The 20,110-nt window shown below is 47.7% G+C and overlaps 1 protein-coding gene across 4 annotated transcripts in view; it reads left to right on the top strand.

Moving 5' to 3' along the window:
• Positions 1–20,110, top strand: part of FBF1 (Fas binding factor 1) — a 612,463-nt gene that overhangs the window by 105,308 nt on the left and 487,045 nt on the right. The window lies entirely within an intron of this gene.

Here is a 20,110-nt window from a genome sequence, read left to right on the forward strand (position 1 = left end):
CTGTGGAGCGGGGACCTGCCTCCTTCAAGTTGTAGAGATCATATCATGGGGGTCTCAATATTATGAGCCAGCCCTCCTTAACATAGTAGCTATCAGGTCCTGCTAGGTGCAGAAGAGTGATACTATCATCTTTTAGTTTATAGCGATCTAGTCTTGCATGCCTGACAAAAGCAGAACTGCCTTCAAGACTTAGTAGAGGTAAGGCCCTACTGGCCGTGAGGAAAGCAGCCCCCATCCTATATGGAGGGACATCTTTAGATGCCAGCGCACCATGGAACTGCCTTCATCATATAGTGGACAAGTTTAGGAGCTCTGGAGTGACTGTCTTCTTTTGATAATATCTGTCATGCACAGAGTGCCTTAGGGGAGTTGTCCTCCTTTTGATGGTAGAAATGAAGTGCTAGGGGCCAGAGGAGTGTGGACTTGCCCTCCTTCAGATGGTAGAAATTTGGTCATCTTAAGAGTGCGTTTCCTTTCTTTACATAGAGGTCAGAGAGTGGAGCATGCCCTCCTTCAGACAGTAATGGTCATGCTTAGTGTCTGTAAAGAGTGAACTTGCTATCCATTTGATAACTACAGCTGAGTTCCTATGGCCCAAATGAGAGTTAACTTGCATCCCTCAGATACAGTTCAGGCGCTATAGACCTATATATTTATGAATTAGCCCCATAAATTATATTGTAGGAACAACAATTGGTCCAGACGTACCTCTTTTGGAGACCGAAGGAGGCAAAAAGACTCTTCAAATTAATTTACTGAGTCACCGAGAAGATTTTTTCTTTACGATTACTTCAAACAAGAGAGTTAAAATACTCTTCCAACATACACCAGAGAGAAAGACAAAACAACTGAATTCAAGAGACAAAATCTTTTTTTTTTTTTTTTAAATGTATTTTATATTTCTTTATTAATTTTTGTCTTTCTTGGAAGGCACAGACCATGTTCATATACAATACATTTCTCTCACATGACAACTGATACCATGAACATTCCAAGTTTGAACTCCGGAATATAGACGTATATGCTCCTCCAGAGTGGTTTGCCAATTTAGACAAGGATTTGGTGTGCGGTAAACAAACTTTAACTGAACCCCCCCCGCCCCCCCTATCATCCCCAACACCCTCCCCCCCCCTCCCTCCTGCCGGTACCATGCACCTTAGGTCCGATTTTCTTAAGCACTGTCTGGGGTCTCCACCTATCTCCCCTCCTGACTGTGGGTTTCCGTCCTAGTGGAGTGCGTCTCATCGGGCAATACCTGTGTGGACTGTGGGGCCTGCCCCTCTATCTCCTGTACCATCATCCCCCATGCCAACAGTACCTCAGGCAGTTTGTCATCTCTTCTTGTGTCGCGCATATGCCCCTCCTCAGCCAGTGCTCATTCTCTCAGGTCTGTTCTCCAGCTTGCTATCTGTGGCCGCTGCTGCGCCAGCCAGTGTATTGCTATCCGCCGCCTAGCTATTATGAGCCCCAACACCAGGAAACGTCTTGCGTTTAGGGTCTCGGGGAATTAGACCGAGGAGACATGAGCTCGCCTCCATGGCAATCGTCCAGCCGGTTATTCTGTGTAGGTCCTCTAGGACCTCCATCCAGTATGTCTGAATTACTGGGCAGGTCCATACCATATGTGGAAAGTCTGCCTGAACATGGCAACATCTGGGGCATGTTGGATCCCTAGAGATATCAATGGCGTGGAGCCGACTGGGTGAGAGGTAGGTCATATGTACTATATTATACTGTATTTGTTTGAATCTGTTAGAGACCGATACCTTGTGTACGCTGCCGTGGATCTTCTCCCAGTCCCGCGGTGTAAGTTCCTGCGGACACACCTGCTGCCATTTCTCTTCTACTTTTAAGGGTCCAGGTTTTTTTATCTTTCCTCAGTGCCCTATATAGATGGGTGACAAACTGCCGCTCTCCCGCCATTGCTATCATCTTAACCAGGATATGGGTGGGTTCCGGGGCTTCAGGGAATGAGGGCCATAACTGCCGTGCTGTGGCCGCAATCTTGGCATATTGCAGAAATTGCCCCGGTCCCAAGTCAAAGGTAGCCACCGCCTCCTGATAGGTAATGAACCTATTTTACGGGTATAGGTCAGATAACATTAGGCAGCCCTCCGGCCTTCCATTTGTCAGTCGACATAACCCGCTCAATTTGAGCGAAGGGTGGCATAAGCCAGAGATCAACTCCAGGGCGAACGGTCACTCTCGGATAAGTCTCTTAATCACATGATTCCAGATCGCCGTTAATAGTCGTACTAATGGAGGACAGGGCTCCCGAGACCCCCCTGTCCGCCAAAGGAGTGCCCCCTGCTGCTGGCCCCCATATGTGTCCGCCAGTAGGGCTCTCTCCCAGGAAGGGTCTGTGTCCAACCATGCTATGGCATGCTGCAATTGCGATGCAAAATAATAAAGCTCTAAGTCTGGTATTTCCAAACCGCCTTTGCCCCACTTGCGTTTCATGACCTCCAGATTGACCCGGCACCGTTTCCCGTTCCATAGCAGTTGTATAAGCAGTGCGTCTATTTCTTTAAATATCCGATGAGGGAGTTCAAAGAAGGATCCCTGCATCCTAAAGAGGCATCTAGGCAAGACCACCATTTTTATCAAGGTAATCTTCCCCACCAGCGAGAGTTTGAGTGTGTTCCAGAAGGTAATACTGCCCTGAAGACCCCTAATAATCTGCCCTATATTATGGTGATCGAAGATGTCCCTGTCTCTGGCTATCCATAGCCCGAGATATCAGAGTGTGTCTGGTACCCAGGGAGCCCTATCTCAGGGGGCTGGGCGTCATCCCTTTCGTCTGGCGGTCCGATCGCGTATAGTTGGGATTTTAATTTATTATTGTCAAGTCCGGAGGCCCCCGCAAATTGCTCCAAAACCGCAAATAGCATCAACATGGACTGGGTCGGTTGGCGCAGGTACACCAGTGCATCATCGGCGTACAATGATACAATATGTTCCGTTCCCCCCACTCAAATGCCCTGCCCCTGAAGTACCCCATGGAGATGACAAGCCAATGGCTACATTGCCAGGGCAAACAACAAGGGGGAGAGCGGGCACCCCTGTCGCGTCCCCCTTTCTATTGTGATTGTATCCGACAAATATCTACCCGTGCCAGCGGGTGAGCATATAGTAGTTTCACCCAGTTCACAAAGCCCTCCCCCAACCCCATCTTTAGAAGCACCTGCCACAAGTATTCCCAACGGATCGAGTCGAACGATTGTTCGATATCAAGGAATACCTGGGTACTCAGGTGGGCCGCACCATCCACTGATTGCATAACATGAGCGAGACGACGGATATTCCTCAACGCATTCCTGCCAGGCATACAACCGGACTGGTCATCATGAACCAACTGCCTAAGATACGGAAGGAGCCTGCCGGCCAGCACTTGACTGAGAATTTTAAGATCCACGTTCAGCTTTGAGATTGGCCGATACGAACTGGGGAACATGGGGTCCTTCCCTGGTTTGGGGATTATAACGATCAGGGCTTCGAGCATGGAGTCTGGGAGTAAGCCAATCTCGCCTGCTTCCACCGTGATTTCCAGGGGTTTAGTAATTAAGACCCCCCATACTCCTTATAGAGGTCAGCCGCCGGGCCGTCCATCCCAGGGGACTTCGCGATCTTCAAATGGGCGATTGCCGCTCTGATCTCCTCCCCTCTAAAGGGGACCCCCAGTGATTCCTGACTCTCTGGGTCAAGACATGGTAGTGCCAGCTCGGCAAGGTATGTCTCCACCACCTGTGGTGCTGTGGGGGGGCCTGGGTTCTGAATATATCTTTTGTAGATGGGTGATAAATGCTCTGTTGATCTTGTGTTGTGTATATACCATTTGGCCCCGCTCCGTTTTGATTGATAAAATCGGGAGAGGCTGCGTCTCCATCCTAATCAGGCGCGCCAATAGGCATCCAGCCTTCTCCCCCTCTGTGTACCAGCGGTGTCTACTCGTGGTTCTATTGTATTTTCCCAGTGAGTCCCAGATGTTCCCTATCTTCCGTCGTAGTTCCGCCCACTTGGCCGGCCCTTCCTCAGCAGTAGGAAGCCCTCTTTCTAGAACCGCCAAGCGCTCCTCTTGTTGACGTAAATCCTGTTCCAGCACTCTCCTCACCCCCACCTCTGTGGACATACACACCCCTCGCAGCACAACCTTCATCACATCCCATTCAAGCGCCCTAGTGCTAGCCGTACCCCAATTCAGGTCGAAATAGTCGTCTAACCCCTTCGTTATCGCGTCTTTGTATGTTGGGTCCGTAAAGGCTTCGGTGTTCAGTCTCCACAGCGGCACCTTGGATCGTGGCCGGTTTAGAGTGTACAATATCATCAGGGGGGAGTGGTGAGACAAATAGTGGGCCAGATACTGCGTCTCCTCTACCCGGGAAGCCGATGTCATCTGGATAAAAAAATAATGAAGTCTACTGTATGTGTTGGCAACAGGTGTGTGGCACGAGTACACGCGACAGCAGGGATTGCGGTGGTGCCAGACGTCTAACAGGCGATAGCTGTGGAGCATCTGGCGTATGGTCTCTCTCGCTTTTGGTTTGGCGTCTGGTTTCGGGGGGGGGTGTCTGTCCAGTTCTCCGTCAAGGGCACAATTAAAATCTCCTGCGATAATCAGCTCTACCTCTGGATCCAGATCTAACTGACCCAGGACCCGTCCCAGAAACTCTCCATCGTCACTATTTGGGGCGTATATATTTACCAGACTTATGCATCGTCCATCTAATGTCCCCTTCAGCACCATGAACCTCCCGTCAGGATCTAGTCTAGTGTTCACCGCCTTGAAAGGGACTCCTGGTGCTATCCATATAAGCGCTCCTCTAGCAAACCCCAAAAAGGAAGTCGCAAAAAACTCGCCTCTCCACCTGCGTTGGACGTATTTAAGACAGTCTCCCCCTAAGTGTGTCTCCTGGAGAAAGGCTATACTTATCCCGTATCTTCTAAGATAGTACGCCACCCTAACCCGTTTAACCATGTTGTTAAGCCCCCTAACATTCCACGGTATGAATTTATATTTCTGGTTGTCGCCTACCATGAGTATGATATCTGGTGGTGCCGTGACCCCCGTCGTTCGTGTGGAGGATCCCGCCAGTGATATAGTGTGACCCCGTGTGCTGAAACCTCATAAGACAAGCATTGATATGACAGAGTATAGTCCCGCTATGAAACTGTGAAACATAACAATGTAAACTCCCAAACCCTCCACCCCCCTCCCTCGGGCAGTAGTACTGCATTCTCATAACCCAGCCGTGGTCTGAGGACTCAGGACTCCGCCCCACCGTTATCACCCTCCCCTTACCTCACCCCCTCTCCCCCACCCAATCAAGTCAACTATCACGTTCCAGTAAAAACTTGCACTAGAAAAATAACCCTTCCAATCGCAGATATGTAGCCAAACTGTCTGGCACCGCGCGTCCCCGCCCGACCAATGGTCTAGCGAGGCTGCCACAGCGCACTACAGTCGGAGTGTCTAAACTGTAGAATGGCGGAATGGTGCCCATCCCCTCCATAACGCCTCCGTCTCAATCCATCGCCCCTGGGGCTAGTGGCCCCTCAAGTAAGAGCTCCATGGCCAGGTTCAGACCCATCTGGGCCAAGTCCTGTACTTCGTGTCGGTGAATATTTACCCACATATTTCAGTTCGTTAGCTGGCCTTCAAAGTCTCATGACTCCCCATCGGCTGGGCTGGCGGCACCACCCTGCTCCGACTGCGTCTCCTGCACCAGACACAATGGGGAAAACTGATTCTGTGTCTGGATCTTAATCACAGTAAAGTACTCCACTATTATTCTTATCAGGTTACTACTTGAGAAAAAGGAACCAAGAGAACAGAAAAAGAGGCACTGGGATGTCGCTACGTGAAGCAGCCCCTAACGGAGTCGTGTAGGAAAAGTCCTTGTTTTAATTTATTTTCCCTCACACACCCTAGTGGTGTCATGCTTCATCATCGGGACACCGCGACCCCTATAAGTCGCGGTGGGCTCAACCAATATTTCAGGGAGCACTTGGATAATATAACAGACCAGGGGGATAAAGATTAAAAATTCACTGCTCGACCCCAATATCCCTTTATTCTTGGGTCTGACAGGAATATTAAAATAATTACAGTAGGGTCGTATGGAGAGTTATGGTCCTGAGACCCTAAGGCCAACATGTTTCAGTCCTTAGATGCCCAAAAAACCAAGTTTGCTGCTAGGACTTTCTTCAGAGCTATATGATCCCCTGGTATAGACAGAACAGATAATTACCCTATCCTGTTTACATAAAGGGCAGATAGCTGCTCCTTTGTGTCTCGGTATTATTTTTGATGTTGTGTCACTCCATCTGTGAACACAAAACAACAGAAAAGATAGGGCATGTATCTGTATATCCGAATCTTCAGATGCTAAATGGCACCACAATGTGAGAAATGCCCTCATATAATCCCAGTGAAAATAGGTAGTGCTCTTGTAATATTGTGTGTTAATTGGAACCCATATCTGATATCAAGAGCATCCACTGCAGTGGTTTTGTATTTGCTATTTGCCTTTTTGTGGTATATCGTGCACCCAAGTGACGAAAACAGGAAGAGAGTCCTGAATTGTCCATACACACAATCACACGCTCGCCTTCATACACATCGCTTAATAGTTTTATAAAGATTTGTTGAAACAAAAAGGACAAAACGTATAACTTCGATGTTCTTACCCCGTTTGGAGAGTGATAATTCGCGTGAAATCGCGCTATTGCAGGGGTATCCCTGATTCCCGAATTTTGTTGAGAGACAAAAGACAAAAAACAAAAGATACCGGACCATTACATTATAGAGGTCGGTTGAAAAAAGAAACTAAGGCACAAGGCGCGGGCAGCGTAACAAGGTATTATCTCGTGGTGGCAGTCTCAAAAGCCAACGAGATTACCATAACCAGAGCTACATGTAAAGTACTCACGGACTGCCCGGTCTCTCCCTTCTGATCACCTACGCGGTGTGGATTCCATCGGCTTGAGGCGATGTTCCAACGCATGCTCCAATTTTAAATGTCCCGGATGGAAACTGTCCATTTCCGGGTGATGACGCGAGATCACTTGATTCACGTCGATGTTGCCGATGAAGTTATAAAGTAAACAAAAAAGGGAAAAGAACCTGTTATTTTTATTAAAAAGAGCAAGTATCGGGTAGGTTTGTTTAAAGATTCTGAATCCCTCTACATTGCTTTTCATTAAGTATAGAAAACTATACGAAAGAAGTCAAACCTGAACCAGCATCAGTGATAGACAAGCATTTGCAATGCAATAGGTCTCGCATTTACGCGAGTTTAAGCTATTGGCATTGTAAATGACAAAGCCTTTTATTTATGTTTTTAAAACTAGAACAAAAATAAAAGGCATTATCATTTACAATGCCAACAGCTCAAACTCGCGTAAATGCGAGACCTATTGCATTGCAAATGCTTGTTGCATTTGTCGCCCCGAGTGGGACGGGTATGCCCAGACGTGGGTCCCGTGCGCTCCATGCCACTGGAATCAAGCTATCCTGGCTGAAGAGGGGTGAAACTCCGAAACCGGTCCTAGGATGCTTGTTTCCAGTCCTGGTAGGACCTCGCTGGCATAATTTTTTGCCTTTGTGCCAATCTGTACCTCAGCCTGTAAGAGATAACTGGTCTAAAGTTTGTGTAGTTTCTGCTCGGGTTTCAGGTCTCAATTGCTCTTTCACTTCCTCCCTACATCATGGGGTGTATGTATTCAGTAGTTAACAATATCCCATCTTAAAAAAAAAAAAACACTTGAATAAATAAAGAAAAATGGTTCACGACTTCTGGTTAGGTCACCAATTCCCATCCTTAGCTCGCAGGTGTCCTTTTGTTCCTTCAACAACCCCTCCGCCCGGCATATGTATTGTTGGCTCTTTTGTGATTTACCCCCGGTTTTGGTGACCGTGCCCACAGCATCCCGCTGCCCCCATGGCTAAGCTGGTGAGTCCTTATAATTTGCGTGTCTCTCTCTCACACAAACCCTCACCCATCATACCTCCAGGCGCTGCATCCCATAAGACTGTAGGTGCACCTCGTGGTCATCACACACGACAAGAAAACACTCCCAGTAGAGGCTCGGGTATAGGTGAAGCTTGACATCAGGGCGAATTAAGCGCTTTAGTGACTCATATACGGGGAGTAAGCGCTATACAAATGCTGCTGTACAATACTGCCCTCCTGTTTGCTTTATGCTTATTGGAGGTTCTGCTCACTCCTATGGAGTACATTTTAGTCATTCTTTGCGATTCCCAACATTATCAATGTTTGTCCGACCGATAATGTGACATTCCTAACAATATTCGCAATAACATGCCAACATTACTGGTAAAGATATGAATGAAGTTATAATGTACAACTGAAAGGAAGGGATTCGAGTTCCCCAAGAAAGTTGTGCTGCGGAGATCGGTTGCATCAGGTCTCGAGCACGTCTCCTGGCCCGAGGCTTGTCACCGAAATACTTCCCACATAAACTGTGCTAATAAACACTCTACCGTGCATACACAAGCGGAGGAGCTGCACATTCCACCTAACAGAAAGCGCACAGAGAATATCAACGGGCAGGAAAGCGCTACACAAATTCTACAATACAGTAGACTGACTGATGGCAGGGTTAAGTGAAAAGTGCCAGGGCCGGGACGATAAAGTTACACAAATTGCTATTTAAACGCATCCAGTGGGCACCAGTAGCACATGGAAAATAATGGACCCCGAAGAGAGCCGTGTTCAGTCCGAATGTAAACAGAAAAGTTGGTTGAACTTAAAAATAAGAGCGTCCGAGCTGTGAAAATTGTTCAATGTACTGCAAACAAGCAGAAATAAGTTCCAATTAGTTCTTAACAGAGGCGCAACTAGAGCCAAATTTCGGGGGGGGGGGCTGAGCAAAAATTTCGGGGGGGGCTGAACTGTAAGCAATAGGCAGAGTGGAGCTGCAGGGGCTCTTAGAAGGGGTGAAAGAACAGCGAGGCCTCATTAACATGCGAATGGTCTTTTAAAGACCTGTGAAGTGCTCGGGTGCGGCTGCTTCTTTGCCCAGGAAGCGGTCTCATCCCGGGCTGCCACACACGACGGGGGGGGGGGTGCTGAAGCCCTTTGAGTCCAATGGGTGTTGCGCGCCTGGTTCTTAACGACATCGAACTCCCTCATAATCGCATTAGTGTTATGCAAAAACCTAGGGCGGGCAGTCTATAGCAGCAATGGCCGTGAAACATAGCCTTAAAACTAGAAAAGAGTGCCGAGATAGATATTTCAGCTCTAAGCTCTCCCCTCAAAAAAATGTATCTATGTTCTAACTTTTGGAAAGTTTTCTTCACAATACAAACTGCATGCAGCTTTTCGAACACGCTGCCAGGCAGACAATCCTCAAAAATCCAACATAAAGCAAAAGGATTAACAGGAGAAAAGTGCGTGGTGGAACGATGAATGTATTTGGTCGCGATAGTTTTCTGTCTCGCTCGTCCTAATAAACTACAACGCTCTTTGAGTGGGGTGTTTACAAGAGTACATGCAGCTCTGTGGCTCCTTTAACTTACCAGGGCAGCATTACCCACGGCACTCGCGTAAACATTTGCATATAAACCGACATAGCGAATAGACGTTTAGGGCGTCGTTTCGCGGCTCAGGGCTCCTGGCGGTGCGTCCCGAAGCTGCTGTAGGTGAGAGGTGCCTTCGAGATACACAAACCAACACGATCCGCAACTAGCCCAACCGGACGGCTCCGCATGCACTCTCCGAAGTAACCACTTCGGCGCCGCCGTCTCTGCCGCAAATTAAAACAAGTTGACTGAACCTTGAAGGGATGCAGGAAAGTTGAGGATGGACACTGGAAATTGTTAATTTGTGCTGATGGTTTCCCCGCATCCTCAGGCTCCCTACAATTGGTAAAACTTTTTGGAAACAATGTGCAGGTAAAATGAAGGGGTAACAAAAGGGTGCTCTTAATAGAGTTGCTGCTATAGGGTGCCCCAATGATTGTATGGGGCTAACATAAGCATGTAGCATTAGGGTTAGAGCGGTGGACCTCGGAGGGGGGGAACCGGGTTCGAGTCTCGGCAAGGACGATGTAACAAAAATTAATGTGTCAATCTGTAACAAAACTGGTGCTCATGTAAAGCGCTCTGATACCCGATGTGTGGGGTCTAGTTTGCGCTATATAAAGCTCCAAAAATAACAAGCAAATCGCTGGGCAGAAAGGTAGGGAAAGCAGGAGCTTCTGAAGGAAATGGAGATAAGGGACTAACGAAGGTAAAGAGAATGTCTCCGTGAGCCTTGTGCTCGGCTGGGGCCTCGGGCATGTTTACTACGGGAACACATGGGAATGCAAAGCCATTAATCAGGCAAGATGGCTCTGTCTCCCTTCACGCCCAGGGAGGAGGGAGATGCGAGCAGAGCATCAAAGGGCTGGGTGAGAAGGGAGGGGGGAATGCAAGGGTCAAAGCGGCGAAAGTGAAAGTAATGGAGCAGAGCATCAAAGGGCTGGGTGAGAAGGGAGGGGGGAATGCAATGAGCAGAGGAGCAGCTGTGCACGTGCATGTGATCGTGCACTCAAGGTTTAGGCCAGCCAAAAGACTGGGTAGCACTTTGAAAATCCCACATATAAAATGTCTCTTCGAGCCTTTGGCTCGCGAGACCTAAAAAAGGACCCAAATAACGTTGTAGGGAATTATGGGAAATGTAGTTTTTTTGTCCTAGAAGACCAGGTGAGTGGAGTCTTCTGTTTTGTTAAAAGAGAACAAGTAACGGATAGATCTATTGAGAGATTATAAATCCATCTACATTGTTCTTCATTATGTACTACAAGTTGTGCAAATAAAGTCAAAACTGAACCGTCATTAGTAATAGGAGATGGCCCCAAATACCGTTGTAGTAAATTATGGGGAAAGTAGTTTTTGCTTCTAGAGGACAAGACAAAAGGGGAGTCACCACCTGATAGATGACCTACTTTTTATGTTTAAAATGTCAGAAATAGAGACTATGTCGATTCATATTAATTACTACTTGGTAATTATGGGAAAAGAAGAGTATATTTGAACCAACATACTCAACCCCATCGCAATGTAATCGGGATAGAGTAAAGAGGGTACTTCTCCTTCTGGAATCTCCACCCTTTGTGTGTTTGGAAAAAAATGAGACTATTTTCAAAGAATATGTCGCCTAATAAGGGGACTAGATAATGTTATCTTTTATGCATATGTCCCCAGACCATGGGCATTAGTAATGGTATCCTGATGATTTAGAGAAAGGAATGATGACATCTTGTATCGATATCGAGTGTCAGGAGTGTATGTTTACCATGTTATGTTTGATTGTAACTACATATCATAGAATGTTGATATTTCAGCTCTTTATATTAATTTGACTACAAGGAAGGGAATCGTTAAGTCCATGGATGTGTGTTTTTAGGCGATACACCCACCGTTGCTCTCTTTCAAGAAGTTTCCTTGTCAGATCACCTTCACCTCTGACCTTTTCGATCACAGTCCAATGCACATCCATGTCTGTGTGTTGCATCTCAACAGTGGGACGTCAGTCTAGTGGCTGTAATTGCTCTCCTGGTGGTACTCTTATGTTCGCTGATACAAACCTTAACTTTTCTTCCAGTCATTCCGATGTACATCAGTTGGCATGGGCACTTGATCATATAAATGACTTTGTCACTATTACAATTTGTATGTGTCCTTTGTTCCCTAGTGTGGTGCATGCCCAGTTCAAGCTCCTTTGTATGTTTGGTTAATGGGCATACTACACATGCTCCGCAAGGGTAGTGCCCAATGACCGAAGGTTGTTGCCAAAGTGTTAGTTGTTGTGATGTTCTTTTCTTTAGATCCGTGTGTATCAAATTGTCTCTCAGACTTTTATTCTTCTTGAAGGAGAACATAGGTTTCTCAAACTAATTTGTTTGATGTAAGAATCTGCCACCTTTTATTAATAATTTTCTTGACGTCATTAGATGATGCGTTGTATGTTGTGACACAGATGATGTCTCCAATAGAGCAGATCTAGGTGTATTACGAGATCTTTTCTTAGCTTTTTCGATAACGTGTTTAGGATAGGCTCTCTCTTCTAGTTTCTTTGTCAATGTTTCTGCTTCAATTTTGTAATCATTTATATCTTCGCAGTTCCTACGTATACGTAGAAACTGGTCAATGGGAAGATTTTCCCGGAGAGAGCGTGGATGTCCGCTCTCAAAATGCAGAAGACTGTTTTTATCGGTCGGTTCGGTGTATAGGGAACTTGACAGGCCTTGATCTTTTGCCCTGATTTTTATGTCAAGGAAGGAGACTTCATTATGATGATACGTCATGGTGAATTTTAAATGTGGATTCAGTTGATTAAGCCACCCATGAAAGTTAGACAGAGTTACTGCCTCTCCCTTCCAAATCAACAGGACATAGTCGATGTAACGCCACCACTTACAGATATTAAGGGAGTAAGGGTTGGCTGACCAGATATGTTGTTCCTCTATCTGGTCAACATACAGACACGCTATGCTAGGAGCAAAGGTGCTGCCCATCGAAGTGCCATGGACTTGGAGATAGAGCTGGTCTTCAAAACTGAAGATATTTTCCGTTAGTGCTAGACGCATCACCGTGATGATCCACTCAATTGGGGCATCCCAGGTCCAATGTTCTTGTTTTAGCCGGTTTTCAATTACCCTAATGCTCTCCTCTTGAGGGATGCTTGTGTATAATGCTTCTACATCCAAACACACCAGTAGGTTGTTTGTGCGGTCATATGTAATTTCTGATCTTAGATTTAGTAGATGTTTCGTATCCTGTACATATGAATTGATACACTTGACCAGTGGATGAAGGAACCAGTCCGTGTATTGGGAGAGAGGTTCCAGAAGGGACCCAACGCCAGACACAATGGGTCTTCCGGTTGGCGGTATTCTTTCTTTGTGTATTTTTGGTATTGTATAAAATACTGGGACTCTTTGATCATCAGGATTCAGAAACTCATGTTCTTTTTTGTTTATCCAGCCATGGTTCAAGGCTTCTATAGTGATAGTGCTAATCGTTTTTTTCAGACGCGCTGTGGGATCTTTGTTAATCTTCCTGTAGAAATTGGTGTCTGTCAGAAGATTCAGGCAAGAAGTTCTATACGCAGTTATGGTCTGGATCACAGTGGCTCTGCCTTTATCTGCGGGTTTTATGATTATGTCATCTTTCATACTCAAAGTTTTTAAAGCCATCCTCTCCTTTGTACTGAGATTGTCATAGATATTGTATTTTGGTGCTAGCTCTTCAATGTCTTTCGAGACGCTTTCCTCAAAAGCAATAACTTCTGGAGGCATAAGTGATGTTGGAGGAAAAAAGTTTGATTTTGGGCGTAGTGCTGTATGGGAATTATCAGTCACAGATGGTTCTTTTCCCATAAAAAAAGGGTTTTACACGTATCTTCCTGAAACATTCACTTAATTCACAACGTAGTTGGAATTTGTCCAGGTATGTTGTGGGAACGAACCCAGGGCCTTTATTCAGTACTGCTATTTCATCTGCATTCAAAGAGAGGAGACCAAGAAGAGGAAACTTTAATCAAGGGTTCCAACCACCTCCTATGTATCCATGGCCAAGTCCATTTGGCCCTGTACAGTTTCATGGACCTCCACAATTTCATGGGCCCCCTACATACCATTCTGCGCCCTGTTTCCAACCAAATTACAACCAAACTTGTTTTTTAGGACAGGGCGGCAGAAGAGGAAGACGAGGCAGGAGAACCAATACAAACAAACCGGTCCAATGGGAGGACAGCAACACTCCTATGAACACACGGAGCATGACAAAAGGACCACAAAGCGGGGTGAACAACAACAAGGACTCGTGGTGAATCTTTCAGACCTCTCTTTGAATGCAGATTAAATAGCAGTACTGAATAAAGGCCTTGTGTTCGTTCCCACAACATACCTGGACAAATTCCAACTACGTTGTGAATTAAGTGAATTAAGTCACTCCTGACAGGAAGAGGCAGTCAAGTCAACAGCTGTAGAGGTGTGACACAAGAGAGGGGCAAGCAAGGGTAACTAATTTTCACCCAAACCTCACAAAATGTACGTACTTATAGAGGATGCAGAAACAACCTAACCATTCAAGAGTTAAACCTACTGTTTCCAAAATGCTACCCACACACCATGGGCAAGCAGGGTTAGGTGAAGCAAAAAGGAGGAAAGACAAAATAAAGCGGGTAGGGGGAAGGCGAAGTAACACCCGTTTTGAATTATTACTGTGGCGGAATTGCTTGTCGTTATTTTTTGTAAGTTGGGTTTTAGGAGATATGCACTGCGGGCTAGAACGGGACTTAGAAAAAATAACAACAAGTAATTCTGCCATAGTATTAAAGGGAGCCTGCACAGCGATACAAAATGAGCATGCTTTTAACAGTCCAGTTAGCCGTGTAGCAATACAAAAATAAATTAATAACATGTACATACACACCAAAAGCGGCTGAGAGGCTTGCCTAGTGTGGAGTCATGCCCTCTCCTCAGAGCTCCCCACGCATACTTCCCCGCCCTTCCTGCCGGGGTGAAATTCAATCAGCCACCAAACACTGTGTATGTAGTACTGCTGTCACTCAATTAGCATAAGGCGTTCTAGAGGAAACACAGAAGGTACCAAGTTGAATTACAAGCAGAGGGAAGAGATGGCAAAAAGAAACAGGAATCGAAACCGGACAGCTGCAGGCATAGGTTTCCCAGGGCCAGTTTCGCACAAAGTTCTGTTAATAGGAGTACTGCACGGTTCCAGAGCCCTTACACAGACCAATGTGTCACTGTGTAAAATGGTACACCCTTCATCAAAACGGGTGGAAAAACAACCTTTTGTTAAGAGCCTCTCGCGTATGCTGCATTTAAAAAAAGTGATCAAAGCGAGGCGCAGCCGCAACAAGCCGTGGGAGGGGTCTGCATCTGAAAGCCAGCAAACAACGTTCCAAACTTGAGGCAAGGTAATCTAAAGAAAAAAAAAGTGCACTGCAACTACTGTAGACACGCATAACGCGCTTCCTGGGAATACCCTAACAAAATCAAGTGTGGCGCCCCGCGCCTACTGTCCTCCTCCTGTCCCCAACAGCGGATGAAAGGGTGTGGGAGGAGTTGAAGCTGCGACGGAGTGTGTGGGACGCACAAATTCAGCCCAGTGACTGACGAGGAGGAAGGGAAAGAAGGGAGGGGGGTAGTGAGAGCGAGGGAGGGGGAGAAGGGAGGGGGAAGTGGGTGGAAAAACAACCTTTTGTTAAAAGCCTCTTGTTGCGCGTATGCTGCATTTAAGACAAGACAAGCCCGGTGGAGCGTGGCGCGCGCGCGCTTGGGGGCGGGGGAGCGCATACCAGGCAGGGGAGCGGACCCTTTGAAGTGCTCCCAAAAAGCGGATTGCATGGCGGCACGATGCGCGTTATTGTGCGCGTGCTAGCCATGCAATCCGCTTTTTGGGAGCACTTTTAAAAGCCCCTATAGTCTCGCTTTGCGATCGCAAGGCGAGACCTAAAAACCACTGTATGATAGTGGGTGCTCTTGATATCAGATATTGGTTCCAATTAACACACATTATTACAAGAGCACTACCTATTTTCACTGGGATTATATGAGGGCATTTCTCACATTGTGGTGCCATTGAGCATCTGAAGATTCGGATATACAGATATACAGATACATGCCCTATCTTTTCTGTTGTTTTGTCTTCACAGATAGAGTGACACAACTTCAAAAATAATACCGAGACACAAAGGAGCAGCTATCTGCCCTTTATATAAATAGGATAGGGTAATTCTCTGTTCTGTCTATACCAGGGGATCATATAGCCCTGAAGAAAGTCCTAGCAGCAAACTTGTTTTTTTGGGCATCTAAGGACTGAAACATGTTGGCCTTAGGGTCTTAGGACCATAACTCTCCAATAGACCCTACTGTAATTATTTTAATATTCCTGTCAGACCCAAGAATAAAGGGATACTGGGGTCGAGCAGTGAATTTTTAATCTTTAGCGTGGTGTCCCGCTGATGAAGCATGACACCACTAGGGTGTGTGAGGGAAAATAAATAAAAACAAGGACTTTTCCTACACGACCCCGTTAGGGGCTGCTTCACGTAGGGACATCCCAGTGCCTCTATTTCTGTTCTCTTTGTTCCTTTTTCTCACCTGATGAGAATAATAGTGGAGTACTTTAATGTGATTAAGATTTAGAATCGGGAGGGTGTACGCCCCCTTTTTCTCCTCTTGACCCTTCAAGTATTCAGGACTTTGCGGTTTCTGGATATCTAGTGTATTATCTGTGTCTGGATCGCCTCTCTCTCGGTTAGTAGGGTGCCATCCGGCTCTACCATGATGCGACCTCCGTCTGTTAGGTCCCGTTGTCTGAGTCGCTGTTCTGCAGTGGAGCGCTGCTGGTTCCATTGGCGTCCACTCCTCCTCTTCTGTTCCTGCCATCCGTGGTTGTGGTCCTGTCCTGTCCAGCCAGGCCCAACGAGTCCATCCATTCCATCACCTCCTGCGGAGTACCAAAAAAATTGACCCTGTCCTCATATTGTACGCAGAGCCGGGCCGGAAACATTAGGCTGTATCTGATATGGAGGTTCCGCATCACTTGACACCCAGGAAGTCGTTTCTCAGGTCGTGTACCTTTTTTGTGTAGTCTGGGTAGATGTGAATGGCCTGATTTTCGAACCTGGGGACCGTTGGTGCGAATACATTGGACGATCTTGTTCCGGTCCCTGAAGTTAAACAGACGTGCGATCATTGCTCTAGGTGGAGCTGCTGGTTTAGGTAGGGGTCCGAGGGAGCGATGGGCCCTCTCTATCGCGAACGTGTTAGAGAGCTTAAGGTTTGGGAGTGCAGAGCCAATCCATTCCTCCAGAACAGATCCACCGCCAGCCCCTCCGATTTTTCTGGAAAACCCGAAAAGCAGAGGTTGTTCCTCCTTGATCGCCCCTCTGCGCCGTCCGCCCTGTCTTCTAGCTGCGCTGTGTGCTCCTGGAGCGCATATACTGTCGCACGCAGTTGTTGAACTTCGGTCTGTAGTGTGCTCTGGCCTCCTTCCGTGGTGGTAACTCAGTCCGCCACTTTCCTTAAATCCAGGTGCAGATGGTTGATGTCCATGGCCATCCCGTCCATTTCCGACTCCAGTGCCGTTCGTGATTCCCTTATAGCCGCCAGAATGTCAGACGTGTCACGGGCCGCTGAGCCGTGATACGGCGCCTGTTCCTGGTCAGGTCTAATGCGGTCAGCGGATGTCGGCCCGGCACTGTGTACCGCATGATTTTGTTGGTCTGGGCGCCTCTAAGGGATCTATCTCTCCCCATAGCCGGTGAGAAAGTTGCAGGGCTGTCTTTAGTGTCTCCTCCCTCGCATTCCAGGGATGCCAGGGCCGGCCTGAGGTCCACCCGGAACCTGGGGAGATTCGCACACTTGTCCTGTGCTGCCCATGGGCCGGGACACTTTGTCACAAAAAGGAGGAGTGCCTCCCAATTCACCACATTCAACGTCTGCACCCCCAGCCCTCTCGTCAGATCGGCTCTTCAGGTCCACGGCCAGTCAGTGCCTCCACCACACTGTGGAGCGAATGCCCCAGCCGCTGCCCACCTCCTCAGGGCGCACGACTCGCCGTCACAACCAATGTCCTCACACGGGAGGGGAAGACTCACCTCCAGAACCGGGGTCCCTAGTCCCCTCAGCCCGATGTCCGCCAGGCAATGCTGATGGCTCCCAGTGACTAGGTAGCAGGCAATGGCGAGTCAGACGCGGCCCAAACTGCACCGCTGTCAGACTCCAATCATACACACAGGTAAAGTCACTGGTCAAGTGCAGGATCTCCATTTTCGTCTCCCCCACAATACGGCTCGTCTTACAGTGAGCCGTTACTATTTGAGACAGGCCGGGGCCGCCATCTTGAAACTCCGCATTCTACCGGGTCTCCTGGCGTCCAAGGCAATTTTTTCCGGGCCACGGCTCCGTTCTCCAGGCATCCGTTCCTCAGCGCCGACCCCGTGCCCTCCCCAGTGCCAGGATCCGGCACGCGCCAGAGGGGGCCGAGAGGGCCGGGCGCAACACTCACGCAGCCCCGGCGTCCCCTCAGCCCGGTGGTCTGCCATAGCTCCCACGTCACCGGATTCGCCGTTGTAGCCCCCAGGCATGACCGCACAGGTCGAGGCTCCGGAGACGTCCCGGGCCCGTGCCCTCACCCCCTCCGCACTCCAGAACAGCTTACAGTGGCCCGCTGTCCCCTGGGTCAGACCTGGGCCGCCATCTTGTCAGGTAGGATTCCAGGGGGATACAAGTTGATTTCTCCGGCCGCGGGTCTTTTTCACTCGCCCCGACCGGGATCCTCGGGGCCGGAGGCTACTCCAACGTCAGATGTCATAAAATGGGACACAATTCCTTCAGGATTATAAAAGGATTCTGTCTGGTGGGGCAGGAGCTACACCACTGTACGTCTAGCCGGCCATGTTGTCAGGCCACGCCCCCTCTCGACAAAATCTTCTTTGTAGAGTGCCCTGTTGTTTTCTATGGAGAACCTCTGGTTTGCAAAAGCACTGCAGGCAGTGCTTCACCTTGCCTCCCTCACCTGAGGGGTGGAGTTGGCAGAGGTGGGCACACCTCTCTTCCTCACTTGTCTTTTTTTCCGCCAGTTCTCCTGCCCACAGTGGGGTAGAACCAGTGGGGACCAGTTGCTGAAAGCAGCAAATGGTCTGGAGAGGCTCACAAAGGCGGCATGCCTTTGAAGCTTCCCCTTCGTGAACCCTGCCATTCCTGGGGGAGGAGGCTTGTCACCTCGTCCCAGGATGTGCATTGTTTCAGGCCCCCGAGAGCTGCAGCTCTCGACCCAGTGGTCCAGAAACATGTCTGGTGGTGGCAGCCGAGGCAGCCACTCAGTCAGGTCACTAGAAGTTGGTCGAGTTTCAGGGGGCCTCTCTAAGATGCCCTCTGTTGTGCATTTTACATTAAATCCCACACTGGCAACAGTGTGGGTTTAATGTGCTAAGAAGTGTGATCCCAAACTTCACAATCTTCAGTGTAGCCATTATAGTGTTGTGGAGTTCCTAATGACAAACTCCCAGCACCATATACTCTTAATGGCAGCACTGCACTTACAGTGCCCAGGAATGGACTTGGGCACTGTAGGGGTACAGGGATAATGCACCTGTACCCTCACCACTGGCATAGGGCACCCAGCTAGAATGGTGACTGATGTATGCCAGGGTAGTGGTTTGTGGGCATGGACACAGGGATGTGTGCCATGTCGACTCTTCACTTTGTTCTGCACCAAGACACGCAGCCTGCAAAGGCAGTGTGTGAGTGTCAGGGTACAGAGCCTCTAAGGGTGGCACAATAAGTGCTGCAGCCCTTAGAGACCTTCTCTGGTCACAGTTCCCTGGGTACCTGTGGTACCATTTACCAGGGGCTGATATGTAGCCAGAGATGCCAATTGGGTTTAGGCTTCAATGCAGTTTTAGGGAAGGAACATAGGCCCTGGGCACCTGATTAGAAGGAGCCCAGGGCACACTCAGTCAAAGAACATCAGCAATGCAGCAAAAGGTGGGGGCATACCATGCAAGAAAGAGGGCTCTTTTTCACATGCATCAGATTAGGAGAGTGGGTGGTCAACACACTCTGAAGGAAACGTGTTGGTTCCAGAAGAAATTAGTGTTTAATCGAATCAACATAATTTCAAGTGAAAGAGAAAGAAGTTTTCTATATAAACAAAGATAGAGTTAAAGCAAACGGAGCCCAGCTCTATTAACATTAAAGTGACTACATGCACCGATATGCGTCATCTTAAAACCGTGCAAAAGTGAAATTGTTTTTCTGTTTCCATCCATGTTTATAAGCGAATCTACCTTAGTGGAAAAGACAAATATTACTTGCAAGGAGAAACGATTCCTACATTTGATATTAAATCGGATAATTACAATATTATCTTTGTATGCTGGTTCAGACACCTAATTAATAATGAATGTGGATATATAGTTTATACTGTGGTTGTGATAAGTATGTTAATTTATTTTGGTCCCATTTGGGTGTTCAATATTCATAGTGTTGTATCTTTTAATCATTTTCAATTCTTGCATCTACAGATGGCTGTAAGCAGTAGCCACTCTTGAATGTGAGAAGAGGT

Source organism: Triturus cristatus, chromosome 7, assembly GCF_964204655.1.
Source record: "Triturus cristatus chromosome 7, aTriCri1.1, whole genome shotgun sequence".
Lineage (NCBI taxonomy): Eukaryota > Metazoa > Chordata > Amphibia > Caudata > Salamandridae > Triturus > Triturus cristatus.